We start from the raw sequence: 10,199 nt of genomic DNA, 5'->3' as shown, positions 1-10,199 counted from the left end.
GGCATATGTATATTATATATATAAACATGTTGAAAAGAATTGTGAAGTCGAGGCATATAAAAAAAATGCAGTGATGAGAGTTTCAAGCTGTGTCAAGAGATGCAGACGAGGAGGAAATAGTAATGACAGTAATTGTTATGATATAGGCATAATGAAAGAAATTGTAATAACAATGATGATTAGTGACAAAGATCATGATCTTGCTCTTGGAATATCATGATCTCGATGAGGAGGCTGAGATCACCTCCGTGGCAATCTCAAGAGACAATCATGGTACAACAATGATGTCAACAAGATCTCAGTGTTATAGTTATGGTTTCGGTAAAAGAGAAGATATGATCTTAGTAAAAGAACAGTAAATTTCTCATTAAAGATGTGACAATAAAATAACAGTCATGATCTTGTTCTTTTAATAATACAAGGTCATGGGCATGATCTCGGCTATGATGAAGGCAAGATCTTGATCCCTATCTTAGTGTAGCTATCATAACGACCTCGTTGTTATAAAGGTACATCAATAATGATCTTGATTAAGGAGAAACAAGGATGATTGTAGTCGTGGTGCAGTAGTGACCTAATTGAAATGCTAGAAGACGTACTCTCTGAAATGCAGTAAAGAAGGTCATCCTCATGAGATCTCAATTGGGATATCTGAGAAAGATGATAAGAAGACAATCATCTATTTTCTTAATAGACAAGATGTCAAGTGCCCTTGGGACAAGGAAGCTTCCTCATCTAACAACTTATGGTACCTGTGCAAAATGGAAAAAGGATAAGTTGTGGACAAAAGTGTTGAAGGTTAAAAGACTAAAGCATGAGGAGGGAAGTCTGGTCCTCAAACAAGACAGTTTAGTATATCTAATATTCAGTGCTATGGGAAGATTATGGAGAAGAGTTCATGTCATCTGAAGGATAGAGGAAGCTAAAGGAAAGAGGAAGTAATAGATCTCCAGTATGAATGAGATGGTATCCCTCTCAAAAGGATCTTATCAGAAGTCCTTGCAGATATGATCATAGTAAGAAGATGCATCGTGGCATCATGGAAGCAAGAGCTCATATGGGAATAATGAAGGACATAGCTCTTGGGAATATCATTAATGGAAAGGGAGAAGTCATCCAGGACAAAGGAATCATTTTCCAGATGGGGATTCTCTGATGGAAACCTCAGCGAAGGATTCCCTAGTCAGGAAAGGCAGTAAGTGTTTCATCAGGAAATCCAACTTTTTGGAATGCATGAGATGATGGTTCTATGGCATGAGAAATAAAGCAGATCAAGGGTGTTATGTGGAATTTTGCATCTATGGATAAACACAATTTCCCTAGGTGGGTAGCTACACCTAGAACAACAAATTTAAAGCGCTTAACCTTTTTCTATAGAAGATAAATAAGACAAGGTACCTACTTGTTATCTTTCGCTTTCCATTTTTCTCCTTTGTTTGGCTCCCGTAGCTCCTTCTCGAATATAATCCGCTCAACAAGTACCTGCAATCATAAACAGAGGAAAAAAACCAATCAAAACAAGAGATCTATCTACTATAAGCAAATGGAATCAAAAGCATTTACACATATAATCATCACACATAAAGACAAGAATATGGAAAAAGGTGTAAACAACTTTATTAAGTAGAAGGAAGAATTACAACGATGAAGTCCAATCCATTGTCACTCTTCCAGCCTGGGTTCCAACCAACATCACATCAAAAGCACAACACTCTGGCAACATAACAATACTTGCTTACAATACCAAACCTCATACCAACAGTATTTCCTTACAAATTCTCAAAGTCCAACCCCTGATCACTTAGATGAGTGCTCAATTTATAGGAAAATAATGGTGGTTTGGTCATAAATGAGGGTATTGAATGGCCTTCCAAACTTAGAGTTAGTTTCCATGGAGGAAGGGATGAGAGGATAGGAGGTTACTTAACTCATTCCCTGTCCAATTTCAAGCTCATAGGAGATTATAAGTGTGGGAATCTTCTAGATGGCTCCAGAAGATAAGAATATTCCCATAACCCTATGATGATTTTGCTTAATCTCACCCAGTGCAGGTCAAAGTGGGCCTAAGTTCTCTTGAAAGAACCATGACATGGGCCTACCTACACTGAAGCGCACTTACCCCTGACCAAGGCTGCGCTAGTCCCTCAAGGAGGAATTTCTAGAGGGCTTCAGGCCAAGAAACTCTCAGGAAAGGAGGCATTCAAAGTGATGACTTGTCTAGGGCATGTAGTAACTGAATTAGGGTTTGATAAGCCCTAAAAATATTGATATGAACGATGGGAGTGATATGCCCAAATGGATCTGTAACAGCTACCCCCTAAAGCATGAAGTCGAAAATGTTAATGTCGAGTGATATGCTTTACGATGTGCTGAGGAGGTTCCGAAGTGGATGGTGACCTACATCGATTACAATACACAATATCATGATATTTTAATTTTTTCTCATGAATTGTTGAGGGAAGGCATACCCATTCTCAGCATATAAACTTTCATTACAAGTACATAGATAATCATCTACAAATATAGACCCATGATAGGATGACCATCAATGTAAATCCATCATATGGATGATTTGGTACATTTCCTGAAATCGCAGCCCGAATGGATGAAACTAGATTCGGGGTCTTCTATCTCGTTTAATCGTTCACTCAAGTATGAGTCTAACCATGTGAATATGTGATCTGAAGTCGAACATGAGAAGACACCATGTGATTACCAGCCAATGATGTAAGTCACTAACAGAAGTGAGAGAAATCACTGATAATGATAATGATTCTCAAGGTATTGCAGTACATTCTGCATGGTGTGAATGGATGTTTTGATGTCGAACACCATACAAAGTCTTTCGGTCAAAGGCCAATTATGTCAACCTATCACCAGAAGTGAGAAACTTGCCATTGATGTATGCAAGCCTCAAGGTACTCGAAGGGTGTTTCTAAGTCAACTTCTTGGATAATGTGTTGATGTCGACAAGAAGCGACTCATCATAGGAGGGCCTTGATGTATCCCACATAAACGACACGAAACGAGTGTAATGGTTTTTGGAGACGGAATGTGATTGACGACACAAGGTTCAAGAATGGCGGTCATGAAAATGAAGGTTTATGAGTATTGCAAAGGATGAATTTTAACTGAGTGACTTCTCTTGAACATGTCGGCGACACTGAATGAATTGGCAGCATTGACCCAAAACCAAAGTAATGGATGGTATGATATACCAAGGTATGATGACCATCAAGCAGATAACCCAACCCATATTGTCACAGTGATGAAGTGAAAGTGTCATGTTCAAGAGCGACTCGCTGCCATAAAGTGGTTTACCCCTTTTCCATTTTTCGCTAATCATTGCTGACTAGTACCTCTTTATTTTTATCAAGCTTGAGGAGGATAACATATGCTTGTTGTATAATTCCACCCTTCGGGTGAATCCATTGCTATGTGATGTTTTAACAAGTCTAGCGAAGGTGAAACTCGGTCTTGTCATGATGGACAAGTTTGTCGCTATTTGATGTTTTAACGAGTTTAACAACAATGATAACTCAGTCCTTTTCATGTTTAGAGAGTTTGAAAAGGGACAAAAAAGAAAACTCCACAAGTTCTTTTTCATATATTTGTCTCTCAAGTCCAAAAAAAAGTAAAACAATACAAGAGAGAACATATTAACCATGTTCAATCAATATATTCCTTTTTCGTACATAATCTATCTTAGTTCGGAAAAGGGTTAAACTTATACTGAGTAGATGTCGTTTCTAATCCATTAACAAGCTAAAAAGGACAAGCGCTCGATAATCTTTTCATATTTCGAGAGTCTGAAAAGAGCTTAAAGAGGACTTTAAGGGGGTTCCTTTTTCGATGTTTAATAGAGCTCGAAAAAGAGATAAAAGTATGCTATGTGGTCAAAGTACAATTCATGATCGTGTAAGTCAAATTCTGTAAATCAACTGTAAATCTGTTCAAAGCAACACCAAACGGATCAAACATCCTTGTTTCATTAGTAAAAATAAGTAAATAATAAAGCTACTCATTTAATGATCATGAAATAAACATAAAAACAAGAATTTACCATGTTATTTTCAACATTTAATATTTACCATTCAGTTTGTGCTCTAACCTTGTTTTTACCTCAATCTTTAGCCACTGATTCTGAGAGATTCTATGGATCATTTCTCGTGTTGTCCAGACCAATTAGGAGATCTACCCCTCCTCTTTCTTTTCATATCATTATTTTACAGTTTCATGCAAGTTTTTAGGGTTTTTAGGGCCCCTGGGGTTAGAATATTTCACCCTGGGATCATCGAAAGCTTCCATGTCGAAAACTGCACTGGGGAGCACCCAGACAAAAGGCTAGCTACACTACAGTGCACTGTCTCCTTGCCTGGGCTGCGCTGGGCGAGTTTCACAAACTTGTTTCACCTGTTTGGCCCAAAATTTCTCCAGTTTTTTGCATGAAAAGGATCCTAACTAAGCTTATGGTTTGATTTCAGGCTTTCATCGGATCAGAATGTCTATTACTTGGCGAGAAAGAGAACATGAAGAACAATACATGGTTTCCCTAAATGATCGGGGTACAGTTGAGGCCCTCAGAAACTATGGGTTGCTTAAATGCTTCGGGTTGTCTGGAATGAGGCAACAATCAGAACTATTACAGTTCCTAGTTCATGCATGGGATTCAATGGATTAGGCTTTTCACATAAGGGACAAAGTGGTCCCTATTATGATTGATGATGTTTACTTTCTTACAAGGTTGTTGAGACGTGGTGCCCCCATATCTCTTTTAGGTTCTTCCTGTGGAGGGGAATTAGTGAGGGACTATGTTCGACAATTTTGTCGGCCAAGTACACATCCTAGTAAGGACGGAAAGATAATCATCAAAGATATTTGTGATTTTCCCTTGAGAACAATCCTTTTCACCATCGCAAAGTTGGCATGCAGTGTGACACTCCATCTAGCGAACAGATCATATATGCAGTATGCACTTGAGTGTCTTGAGCCAACTTTATTCAACTAGTGTGAGGCAGTACTTTCTTCATTGAAAGAGCAGTTGACAAAGGTAAAGAGTGATAAGACCAAGAATTTTAGCTATGGATCACTCTTAATTTCTTTTACCTTAGAGAGAATTCCATTGATGCAACCTCAGCATGTAACACTTGGTATAGTTGGTCCTAGAGATCCATGAATGCATAGGTGGGTTGAATTGATGGCTAGACATGCTGGTCAATCATCGATTACATTTTCTACTACATTCTTCAGTTGGATCGATCAAAAACACATTTTCATTGAGGAGCATCCATACACAAGGATGGATTTTCGTGGAGATCCAGAGTTGAGTTTACCAGTGGGCGCTCAATGGGGTGCTATAGGTAAATTGTTTTTTGACCAATTTTTATTTTTATTTTTAAGTTTCTACATGTTTTTGTGTTTTGATATTTCCAAGACTAAACTAAAATCGTTCTCATGGATGCAGATGTTGGTATTGTTCGACCTATGAGACACCACAGGAGGTAGGTGGACCAGTGCAGAGAAATGTTGGGAGAGCAGTTCTCCAGGATTTGGATTTGGACGAGACACTGGCAGATTTTCAAGATCATGTAGAGGGATTAACCCACGGTATTCCGAATGTCCAGATCGAGGAGTTACCTATGAGGTTGCAATGCCATACTATTGGTGTTCCTGGCCGTTGGATGCAGCTCTTGTGCATGATAGCTCAGGTTGTGACCTGTTATCATGAGCATCATTAGGTCTACTTAGGATGATTTTTTCATGCATTTGAGTTTTTAGGTCAGATAACCAAACATGTCTTGGACACAAATTTTGTAAAAAATTTAAAACATCTATCTATTTTACTTTCAGAGTTTTTATATATGGTTATGTGCAATCCTATTCAACTAATGATGTGAATTGAAAATTTACTTTTACATGTGTCGCAAATGTCTGTTTAACACATAGTTCGCTAATGAATCAGTTAATGTGTTAAAGTTTCTGGAAATATGTTGATATTGAATGTACTCAAAATGTCTTTCCAAAAGACGAACTCTAAGGAACATACGAAGAATCGTTGGGTTTCGGACGGTATAAATGTTTTTTAGTTGCAGTACAACGAGTTGTGAGTCCAACCTAATGATGATTCGGCGAATGCCAAGTGAAATGGCATCAGAGAGAAGTTTGATCAACGCGATATACTTAGTGATATTTTTCGTTGAACGACTGATACAAATCCCTTGAAAACTCACTAACTCACCACTTGGAGTGAAAATGACCTATGCTGCAGAAGATAGGTTCTGCGTACCACGACTAGCACCATCAGTGTAACCAAAAAAGGTTCCAAAGATTCTGACATCTGCAACAAATGCAAAGCGGATTACTTAACCACATAAAAACTCTAAAAGACACACTGACACACACACATGCAATTAAAGCATATATACAGTGATTTTTACTACACTCAATTAAGCATAGTAACGTTTGAGATACAGCCCATTTCGGGGCTGTGACAATGGAATTCCATCATAATCCACCAACTCGTACACACATTTTTCCAAAACACGCTTGAAAATATAAGGACCCATCCATATTGGTTCAAATTTTCCTACTCCTAGTTTATCAACTTCTTGATCATAAAGCAATACCAAGTCTCCTTCTAAGAAAATGTGAGGCTTGACATTTCTGTTGTATTGCACCTTGATTTGTTTCTTATGTGCTTCGTTAGCCAATGTGTCTTCATGACGGGTTTCATCCAAATGGATGAGTTCTAAGAAACGTGCTTCTTCATCACAAGTGTCGGGTAACAGGTCAATCGTGAGTTTAAGAGATGAAATTTCACATTGTATCAGGAAGATTGACTCCAGACCATACACGAATTGAAAGGGTGTGAATCTAATTGCATTCCTAACCGAGGTTCGATATGCCCACAAAGCAGAGTATAGGATTAAATGCCAGTTTCATTTATGAACCCCTATCATTCTTTGAAGCATTCGCTTCAAGACTTTGTTGATGGCCTCAACTTGTCCATTAGCTTGTGAATAATAAGGAGTAGAACTATCATGTGAAATTCCTAACTTAGCAGTTAACTCATTTATCATGTGATTGTGAAAATGTGACCCATGGTCTGTAACTATAGCTTGTGGTACACCAAACTGGGAAACCACGTGGTTGAAAAAGAAAAGTGCAGCTGTCTCGCCACTATTGTTTAATGTTGGCATTGCCTCGGCCCATTTTGTAAAATAGTCAATGACGACTATAATGTACCCATGCCCCCCAGTCGAGGTGGGGTTACATGTCATGAAGTCAATGCCCCATTTGGCGAATGGTCCAACAATGACGACAAGATGTAGTGGTGCAGGTGGTAATCTTGCTTTACGGTCATATATCTGACATGCATGACAACTTCTGACATCAATAATGCAATCTTTGAATATGGTAGGCCAGAAGTAACCAGCACGGAGAATTATCTGTGTGGTAGCATAACCAGATAATTTTCCACCACAAGCACCTGAATGGCAATCATTCAAAACTTTCTCAGCTTCCTCATGAGTGAGGCACCTTCGTAAAATCGTATCGATACCACGATGATAAAGAGTGTCGCCAACGATCATATAATATTTGGCTTGGTATCAGATACGTCGTTGTTGCGAGCGAGAGGTATCAGGCCAGAAATTTTGGGTCTAGAGATAAATCAGTATATCTCCATACCACGGGCCAGATGACAAAATCAAGAACAGAGACTCATCCAGAATTGATGGTTCTGAAGTTGAATCAATGGTATTTGAGGGAAGGTCGCAAAGAAGCTCGTCGAAAACAAGAGATTTCTTTGATTTGGATTTGATGAATTCCAAATAAAATTCTTGCAAAATGATGATTGATTTTGAGTGTTTGACCTCAGCAATTGACGTGACAAAATATATGTCATAGGGTTGCAATCCGAAATTATAGTGGTCTTTCGGAGCAGGATATAGTGGAAAAATCTCTGTATTGCTTGAACAGAAGCCAGAGCTAACTTTTCAACATAAGAGTACTTAACTTCTGTATCATTGAGATTGCAGCTCAAATAATATATCGAATGTTCAATCCCATATTCTTCTTGGACTAAAACCATTCCAATGGTCGTATCTGCAGCAGCAAGATATAGGAAGTAGTCGTTTTGATAATACAAGGAATAAATTAATGAGGCTCTAATCAAGGTATCTTTAAGAGCATCACAGGAAGTTTTCGTAACCTAATCCCAATGGAAGGGTATCCCCTTTTTCAATAAACGAGTAAATCCTTTAGTCATTTTAGCATAATTGGGAATGAACCTCCTCATAAAGTTAGCCTTCCCTTGGAGTCTCTGTAACTGAAGTAGATTTGAAGGTGGAGGCAAGTCAAGAATTGCCTTAACCTTAAGTGGGTCGAGTCGAATTCCTTCCTTAGACACTACGAATCCAAGCAAACAACCAGAACCAACACAAAACACACATTTGTGTGGATTGAGTCGTATTTTGTAGTGTCGGCACCGTAAAAATATAGCTCTCGAATGTTGTTGGTGATCAGTCCACTTTCGTGAATGAGAAGGTAAATCGTCAAGGTATGGTTGAACAATATGTTTAATTTCATGGAAGGCATAATTCATTTCCCTCTGAAATGTTTCCCCTGCATTCTTCAAGCCAAAATGGAGTTCACTGTAAATGAATGTGCCCCATGGACAAATAAAAGCAGTTTTAGATTGGTCCTCTAGGCGGATATTGATCTGATTATAGCCGGAAAAACCATCCATAAATGAGAATATTTCACATTCGGCACATTCATCAATAATCTGGTTGATAAAGGGAGTGGGATAATTGTCTTTTGGACAAGCCTGATTAACATCCCTATAATCAACGCACACTCGTATTGTCCCTTGTTTCTTCATGTCAGGAACAATATTGGAAACCCAATCAGTAAGAGGAATAGGGTAAATGAAACCATCATGTAAAAAAATTTCAACTTCTGTTTCAATTGCAGCAGCCTTCTTTGGATGAACAGGACAGAGGTGTTGTCACACTGGTTTGACATTAGAATACATTTTGATTTCATGTTCAACTATACTAGAGTCAATTCCTGGCATCTCCTCATATGACCATGCAAATATATCTTGGAATTCACGAAAGAGAGCATGATAAATATCAATTTTTGATGGAGAACAATATTTTCCAACATGAATGTTTTCTACAATGTTAGGTTTGCTCAAAATATTGATAAAAATTGTTTCTTCGCTATTTGACAAGTTTCACTTGGAATCTACTGTATCTATAAAAATAGAATTCAAAAGAAAATCAACAACTGAAGGTTTATTAAGTTCATTTGAAAAATCTTCTATGTGATCTGGACGATGATCTTCCCATGGTTCTTCTCCTTTCATCATTGATTGGACGATTCCTTCATCAGTATAAAATATATGTGGAAAAGGATCAGAGGAAGTACCATATTTTAATGAACAGTCTACCCATACAATTAGTAAATATGGATTTGGGTTCACCACACAAGCCAAAAATATTGATTTCTATGCAAGCTCAATAGGGCTTAGCGGCCTCATTTCATTATTACTATCAACTTCAGAACTATTGGTAATCTTCCTTAAGTCAGATGAAGTGGAAGATATCATGTTGCAAGTCTCAAATTTTGCCACTTCCGCCAAGTTTGATGGTGACAATAGTGAAAAAGTACCCATTAGGGAAGGATCCTTGAAGAGACCTACACCAATGTTTTGAAGAGATAGCGGGGGTCCGTGTACTAACGGAATGCTTCTAGTAGCCTATGAACTAGAGGCGAAGAAGGCAAGTTGGTCGATAACTATGATTCCACCCTTATGAGGGAATGCAATCGTACGAAAGTACGTTGAAACCACAGCAGCCATAGCATAAACCCACGGTCTTCCTAGAAAAATGTTGTAGTCAAGGGGTCCATCAACAACCTCAACTTCAACAGTTATTGTTTTTCCTCCTAGTTCGATTTGCAGATTACTCAATATTCCACAAGGCGTATATGTGCGACCGTCAAAAGATTTTAACATTGTTGGTGAATGTGACAAAGGTGGTGAGCCAAGTGTTTTCCAGCAATTCATAGACATAATACAAGTAGATGCCCCCTCATCAATAATTGTTTGGTGAATAAGTTTATTCAAGGCATTTACTTGAATCAAGAATGCTAATTGCACTGGTAACTATGGCATATAACCCGCATGGTTG

This window comes from Pinus tabuliformis, chromosome 5_2 (assembly GCF_031772625.1).
Source record: "Pinus tabuliformis cultivar Carrire ecotype Pingquan chromosome 5_2, CPIR1, whole genome shotgun sequence".
Taxonomy (NCBI): domain Eukaryota; kingdom Viridiplantae; phylum Streptophyta; class Pinopsida; order Pinales; family Pinaceae; genus Pinus; species Pinus tabuliformis.
Note: the sequence above shows the minus strand (reverse complement) of the source record.